Source organism: Crocuta crocuta, unplaced genomic scaffold (assembly GCF_008692635.1).
Source record: "Crocuta crocuta isolate KB4526 unplaced genomic scaffold, BGI_CrCroc_1.0 scaffold129, whole genome shotgun sequence".
In the NCBI taxonomy this organism is placed as follows: Eukaryota; Metazoa; Chordata; class Mammalia; order Carnivora; family Hyaenidae; genus Crocuta; species Crocuta crocuta.
In genome coordinates this window covers 11,771,030-11,789,878 of record NW_027551571.1, presented here as the reverse complement: position 1 = coordinate 11,789,878, position 18,849 = coordinate 11,771,030, and the positions used below count along the sequence as shown (strand labels likewise).

General features: G+C 40.0%; 1 pseudogene; it reads right to left on the bottom strand.

Moving 5' to 3' along the window:
* Nucleotides 1-10,391: 10,391 nt before the first annotated feature.
* LOC144220757 (U2 spliceosomal RNA) lies at nucleotides 10,392-10,486 on the bottom strand (annotated as a pseudogene).
* Nucleotides 10,487-18,849: the final 8,363 nt, after the last annotated feature.

The following is an 18,849-nucleotide window of genomic DNA, read 5'->3' as shown; positions in this document are numbered from 1 at the left end:
ATTTATTATTTCTTCTTCAATTTCCTGGTTGAACCACTCATTGTTTAGTGGTATGCTATTTCACCTCCATTTATTTGTGGTCTTCCCAGATTTTTTCTGGTGATTGACTTCTAGTTTCATAGTGTTGTGGTTAGAAAAGTTGAATAATATGACTTTGATCTTCTTGAATTTTTAAGGCTGTTTCTGTGGACTAATATGTGATCTATTCTGGAGGATGTTCTATTTGCACCTGAAAAGAATGTGTATTCTGCTGTTTTAGAATGAATGTTGTCTTTAGCACTTTGAATATATCATGTCACTTCCTCTGGATTGGAAAGTTTCTGATGAAAAGTCCCCTGATAGTCTTAGGGGTTTCCTTCATATGTTGCTGTATTCTTTTGTCTTGCTGCTTTAAAATTTTTTTTTCTTAAAAAAATTCTTTTTCTTTATCACTGTATGCTGCCAATTTAATTACAGTATGGTTTATTGTTGATCTGATTTTGCTCATTTTGTTAAGGGTTCTCTGTGTTTCCTAGATCTGGATATCTGTTTCCTTGCCCAGATTAGGGAAGGCTAAGGTTTTCAGCTATTATTTCTTCAAATAAATATTCTGCCCCCTTTTCTCTCTTTTCTTCTGGGAGTCCTATAATATGAATGTTATTATGTTTGGCGGAGTTACTGAGTTTTCTTAGTCCATTCTCATTTTGCATAATTTTGTTTCTCTCTTTTGTTTAGTTTGATTACTTTCCATTACTCTGTCTTCAAGGTCATTAATTTGTTCCTCTGCTTCTTCCAGCCTACTGTTTATTGCATCAAACATGTTTCTAATCTCATTTATTGCAATCTTAATCTCTGTTTGGGTCTTTTTTTTATCTGTTAAGGGTTTCACCGATGAAGTGTTCACTTCCATTATTTTTCCTCAAGTCCCGTGAGTATTCTTATGATAATTGCTTTAAATACTCTATCAGGCATGTTACTTATATCTCTTTCTCTTAGATCTCTGGTGTGGCCAAGTCCTTTTCTTTCATTTGAGATAAATTTCTCTGTCTTCTCATTTTGTCTGTCTCTGTGCCTTTTTTTCTGCATTAGGAAACTCAGCTCTATCTCTGGATCTTGAAGGTTAATGGCCTTATAAAGAAGAGGGCTCATAATGCCCTGCCATATAGTGTCCCCAGTTCCTGGGGCCTGATGCTTCCAGGAGTGTCTCCAATGTATCCTTCAGGCTAGTTGTCTACAAAGGCATCCTTTGCCTGCCGTGAGTGGTGTTTGGTCCCTCGCCTGAATGTTGGGGGTTTTAACTAGATGACACTCTGGTCTGCTTGTGAAATGAGACCTGTCACCACTGCCACTGGAACCAAGTCCCCATAAAATTCCCAGGTCAGAGATGTGGTGTTTGCACGGATTTGGGCTAGTCATCTTAGGGAGGAAGCCTGCATGCTGGGACTGAAGCAAGCATGACTTGGAAGAGCAATTCCACTAGAGGGTGGGGGTGAGTCTTGGTGTAAGCAAGGTAGGTAGTGAATGTTGGTGCTAATCTGGTTCCCACAGGTATCCCTGTTTATGCAGAGGGGAGGGAAATGGTGCCTGCCAGTTTCTTTGTTCCTGGGGTATTTCTCTCCATTGAACACTGCCTCTCTGGGAAATGCTCTGAAATGAGGAAATATTCTTCCTACTGTGTGTCCCAGGTGCTCTTCACATTGCAATTTCTATGCTGTGTGTCCATGGGGTGTTTGCCCTGCTTTCTCTCCAAAAGTAGCCCTAATGCTCTCAGGCTCTCACTGAGCAATGCCCACTGACCTTTAGAAGTCCAGGCTATAATCCCTGTTGGTTATAAGAACTCAAGAAATTTGACCCCATTTATTTCCCAAGCCAATTGCTATGGGGATTTGTTTTCTCTTTGCAGTCCCCTGTGTGCTAGTTTGTCTCTTGCCCTTCTCTGAGACCACTGCACCCTCCACATTGCAGAAGTCATAATCTGTGTCTCTTCTAAACCATATCTCTGCACTTCCTACCTTCTTCAGTGTGATCTCTTCTCTATCTTTAGCTGTAGAGTTTGTTCTATCAGGCTTCAGATCAATTTCTGGGGAATTTAGGAGGATATGATAGTTATCTAGTTGTATCTTTGGGAAGAGGCAAGCCTAGGGTCTTCCTGCTTTGCTGTCATTTTTCACCCTCTCTCTCTTCAATAAACATTGGTCAGAAACAGATAATCTTCCTTCTGATATACAGTCAGAAGGTCAGTAGTAGCCTACCCAGTGCTATGTCACAATGCCTATGCCATTTACCTCACTTCATTTCATCACCTAGGCATTTTATCATGTGACAGCATCATAGGAAGAAGAAGGGTGAGTACAGTATAATAAGACTTTTTGACAGAGACAGAGACAGAGAGAGAGAGGCCATATTCACATAACTTTTTTTAACAGTATGTTATTATAATTGTTCTATTTTATTATTAATAATTGTCACTAATCTATTACCATGTCTAATTTATAAATTAAACTTTATCACAAGTATATACAGGAAAAATAACATATATAACATTCAGCACTATCCACAGTTTCAGGCATCCTCTTTGGTCCTTGAAACATATCCCGCACAGATAAAGGGAACTACAGTAGTGTTGTGCTCAGAGGTGAAGGCTCAACAAATATAGAGTAATGACTTGAAACTATATTTCATACTTTCTACCCCAATTTTCTTGTGACTACTCCACGTACTTGTTAGAATTTTGTTGAAAGGAAGAAAGATGAATATACACTCTCACTGAAACTATTGATTGAATAGGTCCAGTAAGAACATAGTATCTTGAAGAAGTCTAGTCAGTCTTAGAAAATATTCTAGCTACCTCTCTGTTTAAGTGTATTCCTTTAAAATTCTTTCTTTATTATTACATTACTAATGGTTGAGTTTCTCTTGCTTCTCCTGCCTGAGGATAATCTATCCTCTTGAATTTCTTAGCTTATTCTCACTCAATTCCTCATTATCTCCTGATATTGATTCTTCTATAATTTCTTTTAACGTTTATTTATTTTTGAGACAGAGAGAGACAGAGCATGAGCTGGGGAGGGGCAGAGAGAGAGAGAGACACAGAATCTGAAACACGCTCCAGGCTCTGAGCTGTCAGCACAGAGCCCGATGTGGGGCTCGAACCCACGGGCCACGAGATCATGACCTGAGCCAAGACTGGATGCTTAACTGACTGAGCCACCCAGGTGCCCCTTGATTCTTCTATATACAGGAGGGAGAGGGGAGATATCAATTATCTCCTCTTTCTGGCCTCTCTATATACTAACATCATCTCTATGGGCCTTATCTTACACAAATCTCCCCCAACTTAAAAATTTCTCCACCTAAATTCTATCTGCCTCTCTAGCTACCACTATATCTTTATTCCCATCACAACAAAGCTTTGATAAGAATGATACCTACTTCCATAGTCACTCATTGCTTAGCCCTCTCTAGTCTGGATTTGGTTCCTAATATGTTAGGTTAAGTGGTTTTTCTGAGGTCACTGCTGACCCCTGTGGTGGGGGAACCAGTGAGTATTTTCTAGATCTCTGTGAAGCATCTGACTGTGGACTAGACCTCTCTTTGTCACATTCCTGCAGGTCATTTGTCTTCAGATCCTCATATAGTACTTCATACTTGTTAAATGAATAGTATTCAATGTCAACTATGTTCCAGGTGCTATTCTAGAACTATGCCTTCTGTCGTATTTCAGTACTTTGATCTTTAATAATGAAGTGAGTGTATATGGAGGTACTTATGAAGCTCAAAAAGAATTACCAGCTGGATAATATAATAAAGCCAGAAGTTTTGAGGCTATCTTTATTTATAGAAACTGATTTATATATTTATATTTTATATTTATATATTGGCAGTGAGAAACTTTCATGAACCCTGTTATGTGAGCAATATAGAGTCTACTTAATCACTAAGTGGAAAGTTCCTAATGTGACACCCTTTATACTTCTCTCTAGGCTTTAACTTGAATATTCATAAGCCCCCTAAGATGACTTTATGTTGGAAGGAGAACTGTCATTATATGATCTAGGATTATCATAAAAAGAATATTTGAATCAGAGAATAACTTAAAAATTTGGGGCATCACAACTTCCCATTATTTGGTAGAAAACAGAAGATTTGGGGAAATTACTTATTTATAACGAACCATGAAGTTGTAAACTCCTTGGAGTGCAAATTCAGATTGGTTCATAAAATCTGCACTTCTTGAGAAGTGAAGAATGTTAGGTAATGGAGTTTAGATATTATCTTGTCCATACTTCTCACATTAGAAATAAGAGCATTGAAGCATAGATTTATGGAGTTACTTTTCCATAGCCAAACAGAACATGAATGTCAGAGTTGGCCTCAAAGTTCAGCATTGCTGTATGAAAGGAGACTGAACTTTCAGGCTGGGCTGGATGTCCGCCCTCTGGGCTTCCACAGCATGTATCACACATGTGTTCTAATTGCCCATTTTTCCTTTCTAGTTTTCTCTACTTATCAGTGGCCTCTTTTTTTTTTTTAAGATTTTTTTTTTTTTAAATTTATTTCTAGGGTAGAGAGAGACAGCGTGAACAGGGGAGGGTCAGAGAGAGAGAGACACACAGACTCTGAAACAGGCTCCAGGCTCTGACCTGGCAGTCAGCACAGAGCCCGACGCGGGGCTCGAACCCACGAACCGCGAGATCATGACCTAAGCGAAAGTCGGACGCTTAACCGACTAAGCCACCCAGGCGCCCCCTTTTTTTTTTTTTTTTTTTTAAGAAGATCAGTGGCCTCTTTGAAAGTAGACTTTTTCTGACTTATATTTGTATCCCAAGCATCTAGCATAATAAATAAATAGTTGCTGAGTATATGTAACTAGAATGATAGATAATGTGTTGGGTGCTTAGTATACAAAGATGTAAAAAAAGAAAAAAATATTGGAATAGACCTGCAGTGCCTCATTTAATTAATTGATTACACATATAGTTTTTGAACATTTATCATAGGCCAGGCATTAGGTTAGGAGCAGAAGACAGAAATGATTTGGTGGACAAGGCAGAAATGATTTCTGCCCAAAAGGAACTCAAAATGTGGTGAGAGAGAGAGAGATGTTGGGCAAATAAACACTCCAATAAACAGATAATTCCAACCAATAGTAAGAGTGAAGAGGGGACATACGTAGTTATGAGAGAGAGGGTATCAGAGTTGGGGGCATATGATTTACACTGGAACTTCAGGAGAGGCTTCCCTCTGAGTGGGGGACGCTTGAACTGAGACGTGAGTGATGAGGAAGAGTGATTAATGTCAGTGAGACAAACATCCCCAGAGGCTATTAAAGTACATGTGGTGGCCCTGACACAGAAAAGAACATGATGGAGTGATCTGGCTAAAGATTATTGAGCAAATGAGGTGCCTGGATGGCTCAGGCAGTTGGGTGTCTGATTCTTGATCTCAGCTCAGCTCTCGATCTCAGGGTCATGAGTTCAAGCTCTGTGTTGGGCTCCATGCTGGGCATGAAGCCCACTTTAAAAAAGAAAAACAGGTTACTCAGCTCAAAGGACAGATGTGCAAGGTGAGGTGGGACAGGTGGGCAGGGGCCAGATCATGATAGTAATGATAAAGGGATTTGGATTCCATTCAATGTGGAATTCAATTTTTAAAACTAATCTTTTTATTTTTGGAACACTTTTAGATTTTGAGAATTATTGAGAAGATAGTACAGAGTTCCCATATATTCCACATCTGGTTTCCCTAATGTTAGCATCTTACACTGGTTTGGTATATTGTCACAATGAAAGAATCAATCTGGATACCTTATTATTAACTGAAGTCCATACTTTAATTCAGAGTTTTTGTTCTCTTCTAACGTTCTTTTTCTGTTTTATTATCCCATTCAAGACACCACTTTAGAATTAGTCATCATATCTCCTTAGATTCCTCTTGGAATCTTGGTTGTGACAGTTTCTCAGACCTGTGTGTGATTTATATCTCTATCTCAAGTATCTAGCACAAGATGCACAAGGTGCTGGGGCTCAGTAAGTTTATGGAACATAGAAACACAGATATTGATCTCTCTCTCTCTCTCTCATCTCAACCTTCCAAACTATGTGTATATAGCATGAGAGGTTGAAATTTTTTCTGCATGAAAAAAAAAAATTTCTGCATTCAAATGGGCACTGATGATTCTGGACACGGACCCATACCCACTGTTCTGTCAAGCCAATTTCATTGGCTTCTAAGGGTTGCCTTTAGGATCCCTCTTTGGAAATTCCAAATTATATAGACACATATATAAATGATAGTTTTTGAATTTTAGAAGAACTCTCTTTGCTTTATGCCTTAGTGCCAGGGGTGCTTTGGATTCTGTGATAAACATATCATTTTAGTCCTTCTTCCTTCTTGCTTTGGCTCAGATCCCTCTTTTCCCATGCCTACTATCTCACCTCTTGACTCCTTATCTTCCTCCCATTAGCAAGAGCTGAGGAAGGCTTAGGCCAGGGCTTCCTTTGACTTTGAACCATGATAAGTGACTCTTTTTCAAGATATCTGGTTCTAGAAGCTAAGAGACTTCTACCTGCTTCCTTTTACAGAAGAAGTAGGGACCTTGGAATATCCTTGCACTTGATCGTGTTGACCTGAGAGGATGTGCAGACAGGCCACTTCTTGCTTTTAGTTCTCAAGTTCCCTTTTACTTCCTATACCAACAAGAGATTCAGGCTCCCTGAGTGGCAAACAAGATTTCTGTCTAAAGTAGTCAATGCTGTTTGCCAAAATACATTTTTTTTCACACATTTTGATTACAAATGTAGCCCCTTTCATCTGTGTCTTCATCTCCAGCTTCCTTGAAAGGCTTTTTTTCATAGCAAGGATGATAAGGGATTTTAAGCTTTGTGAGGGCAGGGCAGAGCAGGACCTTTTCTCATATAAATGTGCTTCCTGCATGGTCTCACCAATAAGCCAATATTTATTGAATTTAATACAAAAATTATATACAAATTAGCCCATTATTTTACAGACATACATTTTATAAATTTATGCTTAGCTAAACAAATGGGTCATAGTTATTGGCTTCCTGTTGGGGGGTGGTGGGGAAAGGGTATATATCTGTGTATAAAAACCTTTAGTTAAGTGGCAGGACCCATCTAACTAGAATCATGACCTTAGAGGGTACTTTTAGGAGAGAGTAAAGATGGAAAAGAAAAATGGGCCAAATGAAGTAAATCAGGTATTGAGTAATTAAGAAGTACCCAAAGGCTTCTGACACATAACTAAAACTTAATCTGTATTTAGCCTAATACCCTATTCAATGCTGACAAGAGTGAGATCCCATGGTCTGGCAGGGTCAACACTCAGAAAAGAATTCCATGCTATTTGTCTGCCTGGCTTTACAAAGACAGACCTATAGAGTTACTTAAATTCCAGTGATTTTCTGCAGCAAGGACTGAAATAAAAGTATGGTGTGGAACAGAGGTGGACATTAGGAGTCTAAGGTCTACGTTCAAATCCCCCCTTTGTCTATTATTCAGAGTGCAAGATTGAGTGAGTTTGCCAGCCTTTCTGATTTTGCTTTTCTCACTTATGAAATGTATGATGGTGCTGTGAGAACTGAATGAGATCTTGTATATGGTGTGATATACAAGTCCAGGGCATAGAATAGGCACTTAATAAATATTAGCTTCTATTATAAGCTATTGTAACCATAGGGGTTTCCTATTTAAACTAGTGTTATCCAGAATGCTTTACAATAACCATTCCAAGACTACATAATTACATTTGGAATGTACCATACTCTCTCTCTCTTTCTCTCTGTCTGTATGTGTGTGTGTGAATGCAGCAAAATCTTACTCTTCTGAAGCTGTCTTTTAGTAGCAACATCTCATTTTAACACATCAAAGACCATGAACCATGTATAAACAACTTCTGAACAGACACAGTAGATGTCACACAATTCATGGACTAAGGGTGTATGTATTTCCCTCAGATTAGAAGCCCTCTGATCTCATCCACCTATATGAGAGGAAAGAAGTGCTTTCATATGCATCTTTTTTAAAAAATGTGTTATTTATTTTTAATGTGTTAAGGAGGTATGGTTGACAACTGAAAATCATATATATTTAAGGTGTATACATGTGATGTTTTGGTATATGTATACATTGTGAAATGTATAGTCAAGGTAGTTAACATATCCATCACCTCACATGGTCATCATCTTTCGTATTTCTCTCTGTGTGCTGGGAAAACTGGAGATTTCTCAGCAAAGTGGAAGTGTACAGTTATACAATAAGTATAGCCACCATGCTGGATATCAGATCTCCAGAGTTGACAGAACTTACTCATTTCATACCTGAACGTGTATACCCTTTGATCAATGTCATTCCCTTTTCTCTACCACTTAGCCACTGATAACCACCTTTCTACTTTCTGTTACTATGCATTTGACTTTTTTTCTTTAGAGTCCACAGATAAGTGAGCTCATGAGCATCTTTTTATTCTCTGTGGCACGTCTCCATTTCCTGGCATGTAGTTTGACCTCAGTGTAGCTTTTGAATTGATATGAACTGTAGCCAGGAATGTGGTTTCTTCTAGCAAAATGGAAATAGCAAATAGAAGGAAAAACACAATTTCTATAAACAGGTACATTGAAAGCAATGAAAAGTGGGAACTAATAATTTTAATTTTAAATATGTCTTCTGACACACATTTACAGAGTGGACACAAGTAAGCATAGGGGCATTTAATTTGGGGGCAGATACTATCATATGTTATACCGGTTTGAGGGCATAAATAGTGGACAGTATCTCAATATTCCTAGTAAAACCCTCATTTCATAGAAAAAAGCTAAATCATGCTAATTCTTTGGAAAATTTATATCTCAAGTATCTTTATTAAAACACTGTATATACATATATGCTGAATTTCTCTAGGACTCACTAATTTGGTGGGCAAGTGAGGTCACAGAAGAAGGAACTAAAATTTCACAGGTCTTTAGATAAATCTATATAATATGAAACCTCTGGCTCACTAAATTATTGCCCTCTCAACTTTTTCTAGAAGTCCCTGGGGAGTAACTGACTCGTTTTCAAGAAAAAATTCTGCCCCTATCGGCTGCAGTGTTTACTTTTGCCTATTATTGCAGGGGGTTTTTGTTGGTTGGTTGTTTTGTTTTTTGTTTGTTTGTTTGTTTTCGGCTACTGATGTTGCTCTGCTGTGCCCCATGGTCTCCATAGGATTCCAGTGGCTTCTGGGCACTATAAACTCCACTGAGCAGAGAGTGATATTGTTATTTCTGTCAAGGACTCCACCAATACACTTGAGCCTTTCAGGTATAAAAGCTGCTCCGTGACATGTGGTAAAAGTTGCCCATCTTTTCTCAGTGTTACAGCAGTACCTGTGGATCTCAAGGTTGTACAGAATTTTAGTGAAAAGCTCTTCCAGATTTTACCTACAGCTATCCTGTTTCTTAAAGGATTTAGATTTGAGGCCAGTGAGAACTGAGCCAGAAGACATGTCTTAGAGATAGTTACCATGCTATATTCAGATCAAACTTTCCCCTTGATGACTCAAGATTTACTTACTGACTCAATCTCAGAAAGCCTTTTGCCTTAGGATTAATGTCAGAAATGCCTTCATTTTTCATAAAAATAGCTGTCTACAAGCCTGCCTCATAAGTTTACCAATACTCAGATACATATAAATTCTTTTCCATTCTTCCCTCCCTCCCTTCTTTCCTTCCTTCCTTCCTTCCTCCCTCCCTCCCTCCCTTCCTTCCTTTTTTCCTTCCTTCCTTCCTCCTTCTTTCCCTTTCTCCTTTATTTATTTCCTTCAACAAATATTTCATACCAGATTCCAGGCATTATTTAGATGATAGCATCATAGCAACTAACAGAATAGACTATGTTCAGTCTTCCAAGGAGCCTTGTGGGAGATACATAACAGAAAGTAATCAAATATATGGTGTACTATTTAAGTAAAATGGCCATAAAGTCTTAGATTAAGTGCCATTGTAGCAGAAACCTGAAGAAGGAAAAGACATAGTATAATGGATATCTGAAGGAAGTATGTTTTAGGGTCTTAGGGAAGGAATATACTTGGCCTGTTTGAGGAGAAGGAAGGCTAGATTGATTAGAACAGAGGTAATGAGGGGCACCTGGGTGGTTCAGTTGGTTGAGTGTCCAACTTCAGCTCAGATCATGATCTCTCAGTTTGTGGGTTTGAGTCCTGCATTGGGCTCTGTGCTAACAGCTCTGAGCCTGGAGCCTGCTTGGGATTTGTCATTCTCTATTCCTACCCTGCTTGTGCTCTGTCTCTCTCTCAAAAATAAATAAACATTGAAATAATTTAAAAAAATAACAGAGGTAGTGAAATGGAGAGAGAGAATGGAAATGAGGTCTGTGAGTATTCAGGAAGACAACTCAAGTAGAAGCTTGCACACTTTGATGTGACTTTAAATAAATAAATATACTGATAAGAACAGATACCACACTTGATCTTAGCCAAAAGGCCAAGAAGCAAAAAATAAATAAATATAGATAAAGAACATTTGTGGGGTCTTGATCAGAGGATTCAAATGGTCTCACCAACAGGATCACTCTTGCTGTTGTGTGGAGATTGGATTATCATAAAGCAAGTGTGGAAGAAAAGATACAAATAAGTAAACTATTACAGAAATCACGGTAAGAGGTGATGGAAGTTTGATTTGGATGACAGAAATGGACGGGGGTGAGAAGTAGTCCAGTTTTGGATATTATTTAAAGGTATAGTAATCAAATACTAAATTATTTAGGGAATGAATGATTTAAGGAATATGAAAGAAAGCTAGGATTGAAGGGTAATTTCACTGGGCTTGGTCATAGAGATCTACAGATTTTATTTATTTATTTATTTATTTATTTATTTATTTAAAAAATTTTTCAATGTTTTTATTTATTTCTGAGAGAGAGAGACAGCTTGAGCAGGAGAGGGTCAGAGAGAGAGGAAGATACAGAATCTGAAGCAGGCTCCAGGCTCTGAGCTAGCTGTCAGCACAGAGCCCAACGTGGGGCTCAAACCCACAAACAGTGAGATAATGACTTGAGCCAAAGTCAGACGTTTAACCAACTGAGCTACCCAGGTGCCCTGGGATCTACAGGGTTTAATTGCCATTTATAGAAATAAGGGATGTTGGAGAGCCCAAGGTTGGAGCAGGTGAAATCCACGCTATGGGCTTGGACGTATTTAAGGTATTTATTAGATATTCAGATTGAGTTGCTGTATTAATTTTCCAAGACTGCTCTAATAAAGTACCTCAAACTGGGTGGCTTAAGAGCAGAAATTTATTGTCTTATAGTTGTGGAAGCTAGATGTCCAACATCAAGGTGCCAGCAAGTTTGGTTCCTTCTAGTATTTGAGAGGGAAGAATCTGTTCCAGGCCTTCTTTTTGGCTTATAGATGACTGTCTTCTGCTTATGCCTCCTCACATCATCTTCCCTCTGTGCTTGTCTGTGTCCAAATTTCTTCTTATACGGCCATCAGTTATACTGGATTAGAACCCTCCCTACGAACTTTATTTCTTAATTTGATTATGTTAACAAAGACACTATCTCCAACTAAGGTCATGTTCTAAGTTAAGGGGGTTAGGAATTTCAAATATGATTTTTGGGTGGACACAACTCAGCCCACAACAGATGACAAACTTAGGGAAGAGGTTGGAGATGAAATGTGTATTTGCTGTTATCTGCATGTAAGTGATATTTAAAGCTATGAGGCTGCATGAGAGCACTCTCTGGGATGAGTGGAGATAGAGATGTCTTCAGATGCTCTAACATTTAGATATGGGTCGGACACCGACTCACCATAAATCTTCAGTTACATATCTTTTAGGAAATTGTAAGTCTGTTTAAATTTTGAACCTATGATGTTTGGACCATGCAGGATTATAGCCAATAGCCCCCACTTTCAGAGGAAAAGGGAAAATTGTAGCGTGGGTAAGATTAAAGCAAATACTTTTTGTAAACAGTGTGTAGGTTCTGGTAGACTCTGTTTTCTTTAAAGACTGGCTATTGTTTTCTTTAAAAAGTTAACTTCTGGGTAGTTTTTAGCATTTTCCTGGAAGAACCTAAAGCAAATGTGAAAGTACACTAAGGAACTTTGCCTTACTGAATCATAGTCCTGATAGAAAAGGAAACAGGCGACATGTTTCAGATGTGTAGCTCCCACAGTGTCCTGGAAATGAACTCAACCACAGAGCCATTTTCTTTTCATCTTTAGTTACTTAGTGACACGTAACAGACCATTTTGCTAGTTTTGAGCTCTTAGAGTGACTGCCGATCACGATTTAGCCATGTTGCCGGAAAGGTGCTCTCTGTTCATCTGGTCAGCATATATGTGCCAAGTGCCCTCAGCAGATTGTCATACTGGGAAGGATGACCACAAGTCTGGCCATGGAGGAGTATGGGTCCATTTTGTGTTCTGAGATAATTCTCCATGCACACAGCATCCTAAGGTAGGAACAGCATGGACCTGAGGCCTGAATTCTCTCCCTAGCTCTGACTCCAATCTAGGACATGCCTATTGACTAGTCATTTTTTCTTAGACTTTATACAGTCTAATGACTTAACACATAAATGGGATTTTTAAAGGCCATTACTGTTTCCATGGGGCCTTCACAGACACACTTGGCCTAATTCTGTGACTTGTTGTTGGACCTGGCTTGACATTCTGGGTGGAAGACTAAGTGTTTATGTTAACAAAATAACAAGAACGTTTCAAAAACAGATCCCCAACACCCCAAAACTTGCCTCCGGTGTAACTTTTTGCTTTTGCTGTCCTACACCTGCCTTGTATCTGTGACTTACATTCCATTAAAATGTGTTTAGAGTGATCTTTTGTGAGTGTTAGACTTCAAAGTGAGAAGTATATTTAAAAATATTATCTTGGGGCACCTGGGTGGCTCAGTCTGTTAAGCGTCCGACTTTGGCTCAGGTCATGATCTGTGATTTCGTGGGTTCGAGCCCCACATCGAGCTATGTGCTGACAGCTAGCTCAGAGCCTGGAGCCTCTTTCAGATTCTGTATCTCTCTCTCTCTCTCTGACCCTCTCCTGATCACGCTGTCTTTCTCTCTCTCTCTTTCTCTCTCTCTCTCTCTCTCTCCCTCTCCCTCTCAGAAATAAATAAAACATTAAAATTAAAAAAAAAATATTATCTCTTGGGGAGCCTGGGTGACTCAGCTGGTTAAGAATCCAACTTCAGCTCAGGTCATGATCTCATGGTTCATGAGTTTGAGCCTGGCATTGGGCTCTGTGCTGAAAGCTTAGAGCCTGGAGCCTGCTTCGGATTCTGTGTGTGTTGTCTCTCTCTAACCTCTCCCCCACTTGCACACTGTCTGTCCCTCTTTTAAAAATAGACATTAAAGATGGGATATTTTGATCTCATTTCTGACTATTACTTAGGGCTGTTTTCTCTTCTGTAGGCCCATTTGCAGGATCCTAGTCACTTTTTGTTCTCAGATCAACACTCTGATGTGTGACTGTGTGTATAGGGGAGCCCTTATTGTGTACTTGCCCACCTTGTGACTATCAAGCCCAGAAATCTCACTGTCAACTAAGACTATGCCTTCAGTGGCTGCTCAGAATCCAAGGCTCCCCTTGACTTTGGTTAGACATCCACAGTATTGGGTGCATTGTCTCTCAGCTCTTATTCTGAATTGCTGACAAACAAGGCATAGAATCAGATCTGTTCAGTGGCATGGAAAGCCCCCTGGTATCAAACACAAAGTTTGCCTCTTGCAGCAAATACTCAACTCCCTTCTCTTCACCTCGAGTCTTCATTTGCAGGCTCTTTTCTCATGAGGCTGTAAGTTTTCATTGGCTCTTAAGAGTTAATGAAATTTAAAATCTTAAAAGTCAAACACTCAAAGTGAACTTAAAGGTCGTTAGACTTCTGAGACAGTATGTCTAGTGGTGAAGCCAGTTGTTCAAGGCCACACTGAGATGGGGCAGTGCCAGAATGGGCCACTTATACAAGTGGGTACAAGTGGAAGAGGTTTGGGACTCTCATTGGAGCTTTAAGCGCAAGAATGAGGGGAAGCCTGGGATGTATCTACACGTTCCATATCGCTTCTCAGGGGGTCCAAAGTCAAAATATTTAAATACCCTTTTTCCCTTCATGGGATTCTTTGTTTTTGATGAAATTTCCATTTAAATTCCGTGTTTTGATATATATTTATAAATCTTGAGGGCTCTTTGTTTGATAACTGAGGCACATTATGACTTTGGGAAGAAAGATTTTGTGTTGAAGTGTTCTCTTGTTGTTTTGGAGGGTTAAGGACTAGACAACGTCTAGAGATTATGAAAGCCAGGTAAATGCTTTCTAAAGGTAAATGAAATCTACTTAGAAAAACTGTTGGAGGGTGGATCTCTCTCATCCTTAAGATTCCGCGCCTATAGATCTTTCTCTCACAGATGCCTACTAACAATGCAGCATTAAGGTTCATTTCAAGAAACAGGTGAAAGGGGATTAAGAGGTACAGACATCCACTTATAAAATAAGGAAGTCACGAGAACTTGGTATGTCAACCATACTTTAATAACAAAAATAAATAAATTTTAAAAAGAGACATCTGGGCACCAACTCTGCTTTCTCTCTGCTAGCTGAGGATATGGCTTGACTGGTGCTACTTGGTTCAAGGACCAAGAGGTCTTGGCAAAGATAAAATAAAGCAATGAAAATACAAATAGCAATGGAGAAGGGCACTGATTGTCAGTGTAAGCTGCTCAGGAATGGAGATATTAGCCTGTGTATGTAGACAGTAGGTGTAGCAAGAATTCAGCTTTTTCCTCAGTCCCAGGCACACCTCATCTGTCATTACAGGCAGTGAGCCCTGGCATGAACATAGGCCAATGAAAAGCTGTGTACAAGTGGGTGTGCACGCCTGTTCTGTGTAGACCGGTGGCAACCTTGCTTTGGTTAGTCCTGAGTTCCTGCTAAGTAAATAGAGAAACAAAACATGTGTGTGCTGCAAAGGCTCCCTTCCCAGCCTCTGCCGACTGCATGACTGCCCTTTCTTGGGTGCGGTCTCCACTCTGGGTTCATGGTGCTCTGCTCATTCTGTCTGGTCCTTGCTTCTTGTCTTGGCTGACTTTCATACATTTGATACTCAGTCTGGCTTTACAGTTTACTCACATGAGCTCAGTGGTTGGCACACAGAGGATGCCCCTACGTGATAAAAACCATATAACCATTTGTGAACTCATTCTATTTTAATAGATTACATCCGCATTCTTTATTTCACTTCATATATCCACACGTAATTGGCCTTGCCTTAACATTTTCCTTGCCAAGTGGTTCCATGGATACTGTGAGTTCTGCTCATGGTTTCTGGTTTCTGCTTTAGCCAAGTGCATTGAACACCCACTGCGTGGTAGGTGTCATTGTCACCTCAGAGAGACACAGGATGAACAATCAGGGCATTCTTGATGATGAGGTGGCATTGGAGCTGGCTTTTTTTTTTTTTAAATGTTTATTTATTTCTAGGAGAGAGAGAGAGAGACAGCGTGAGCAGGGGAGGGTCAGAGAGAGAGGGAGTCACAGACTGAAACAGGCTCCAGGCTCTGAGCTGGCAGTCAGCACAGAGCCCGACGCGGGGCTCGAACCCACGAACCGCGAGATCATGACCTAAGCGAAAGTCGGACGCTTAACTGACTAAGTCACCCAGGCGCCCCTGGAGCTGGCTTTTTAATGGGGGAGTAAGACCTCCATGGCTGGTGGTGGGGAAGATAAAGGCCCCAGGGCAGATCTTGGTATAAGGATACTTGGAGGACAGACCAGGAAGAACTCTCGTGCCAAGCTGTGGAGTTTAGATATCATTTGGGAGGCACTTGAACCCAGGTCTGCTGACTGCTAACATAAAGCCTTTTCTCCGGGGATAGTGGCCTGCATAAGTAACTTCTGTATCGTCTGCCTGCTTGTACACATTGGAGGTCCTGCACGCAACAGCTCGTTTTTTATGCCTGCCTTCTCGGGAAGTACCTTGGTTATTGCTAGGTTTACTTTTTAGAAACCAGACAAAACAGATATCTATTCACAGGCAAGTATATAGTGAAAGATACCCTAACTAGTTCTTTTCTCAAAAATGCTTCTTTGTGACAGCAGGAATAATGAGCAATATTTTAATTTTAAATACAACACACACACAAAATAACATTGAAAAAAGGAACAAAGAAGAAATATCTGTTGATCACAAGTTAAGCTCTCCTGTTGCCTGTTTAAACCATTTTCTTCTGCTGGATTACCAGGCTGTGAGTCTTACCAGGACTTCCTTTCCCAGGGGAACATGAATTAATCTTTCCGAACCTGAAGCTGAGCTGGTAATTGAGGCTGTGAGGAACCTGGGGTTCTAAGTCCTGTGATTCACACTCAGCGAGCATTCTTGTTTTGATTCAAGCCAAACTGCCTCCTCTTCAGAGACAGTCAGGACTCAGCTGTCTGGAGAGCTAGCTTTTCCAGAGACAGTGTGGGGCAGTGGTTAAGGTCAGAGACTAAGGCACTCACTGAGCTTAGGTCTGGGGCCCTGCCATTTAAGCCAAGTGTTTTGTGTTGAATCCCTGGGCTCAGTTTTCTACTCGGTGAACCAGGAAGAGTAATCATATGCACATCATAAGGTTGTCAGGAGGATTGACTAGTATGTATAAAGTGCTTATCAGTCTTGGAACTTTGTGAACATTTAACAAATACTAACCACATTGATTGTTTATACTTACACCTGACTTCTTCTGCAGGGTGAGGAGGAACATTTTTCAAGTTTCTGCTTTTCCCAGAGAGGTGCTGACAAGTAGGTAGAGGGGCTGACGCTCCCCTCCCTGTGGTGAGGACTGATGGCCCCACTCAGCAGAGAGCAGCCGGGTTCCTAGGGAGAAGTGAGGCTGTTAATATTCTGCTCATTTTAGACACGAGGAGACTGAAGGTCAGAGAGGTTTTATTGCCGATCATTTGTGGCTGGTGTTATCATGCTGTTCTGCACCAGGTCTCAGTGGTGACGGGCACAGTGTAATTAGGTCTACCTGATTTAGTGGGCGCTGGCCCCCAGCGATCTGCTCTGCAGCTGTGCCGCTAGCACATGCATTCCTGACGCAGTGCTCATCCACACTGCAGCTTTGGGCGATCCGTCCCTCCGATCAGTGTGGAGGGAGGGCTCTTAACATTCCCCATGGCCCTTTTCTTTCATCACTGCTGTCTGTCCTTTGTCATCCAAGAGCTACAACTCTACCCTCTCGTCTGTTTGATCTCTCTTCTCTGGGATCATTAGCATTTATTCTAGGCTTCCTTGAGATCTCATTCATGATTCAGCTATTTTTCACACTTTGTAAAACTTTAAACCATATTTTTTTAAAAAATAAGAGCTAATTAATAAAGCACACAGTTATTTAATCAAATAAGAAAATGCTTAGCACATATCATCCATAAAAACGTGCAAGAGTGATCATACTGAGGTCAAAATAAATGATGGATAGTTAATGTTATATATTATAATGTTATATATTATAGATCCTAATTTTTAGTTCATAAATTTTGAGTAGACACTCAGAAATGTATATGATAATTACAAACACACACTATCTACCTGTATTATTGGCTGGAGGGATCTTATTAAAATCTTGCCTTAGGAAGCCTATTTCATGTTGGGTGTGTGTGTGTGCGTGAGTGTGTGAAAGAGAGAGAGAGAGAAAGAGAGAGAGAGAAGGAGGGAGAGAGAGAGAATGGCTGTGTGTGAGGATGGGTATTATGTTTGATACATGGCTAGTAAGTGATCGAACTTGGATTTTAATGCAAGTCTGGCTGACTGAGCTCCATGCACATTCAAGTACCAAGTTCCCTTTCTTCTCTAACTCATTGCACATTTGTTCTTAAAATTTAAGGCTGGTCTTTAACCAGGGACTTATTTTCATGGCCAGCTTGTTAGATTAAGCTAAATTCAACAGGTCTACCATCTCAACACTTAGCAGTACTTAAAGTATCTGAAGGGAAGTAATAATAACCCCAAATCCACTCCCTCTGAACAATCTTAATTTTCTTGGGATCCTAAATTCTGGATTTTTCTGTAATCAGTGAGAAACATTTATTGTTCCTTTAGACCTTGTCCTCCACAGAGTGTGCTGTTAGACTCTAAAGACCAACATATATTCTCTAGAATAGTTTTGTTTCCTTCAGTCTAAATGTATCATGCTGGGTGTCCTAGTGAGGCCATGTAGGGAAACAAGAGGGGCTTCACTTCTGTAAAGCCACTAGTCTGAGGCAAGTGTTAAAAGTTTCCATACACTTAGAGATAAATACCTCTTTTTGGGAAAGAGAACAAATGAGAGATAAGAGGCATTAGGGAGTAATGGTTATCTGAGCAAAATTAGAAGTCACACTTTAAATCCTGATTGTATAACTGTTTCTATTTTCCAGGAGGCCTAGAAAATATTGACCAGGAATAAAGGCATCCTGTGATTGTCTTGTGTCTACAGGAAGTAATGAGCACAAGATAATGACAGTGGGACTGAAAGACCCTTCCCCACTCCCAGCCCCTCACCCTTTGGAAAAGTGCGTTTATAAACCTTGAATGCTACCCCTTCAGAGAGCAGTATTCCTCTTCCTTGTGGGCTCCTTTGTACACAAGTTGTCTCTAATAAGATCTGCCTGTTTTCTGTCTCTCGAGTTCAATGTTCATTTTTATGTCACTGAGACTCAAGAACCTGGTCTTGGGGGGATTGGTAATATTAGGATGTTCAAAATGGACTACTAAAGTCGTTCTCTATTCTCAAGGAGCTTACTGTCTAGTTGTGGCAACAGGATGTTTAACAGTTATACTCAACATTTATTGAGCACATACTATGTGACAGGCACTCTTCTAATTGGTA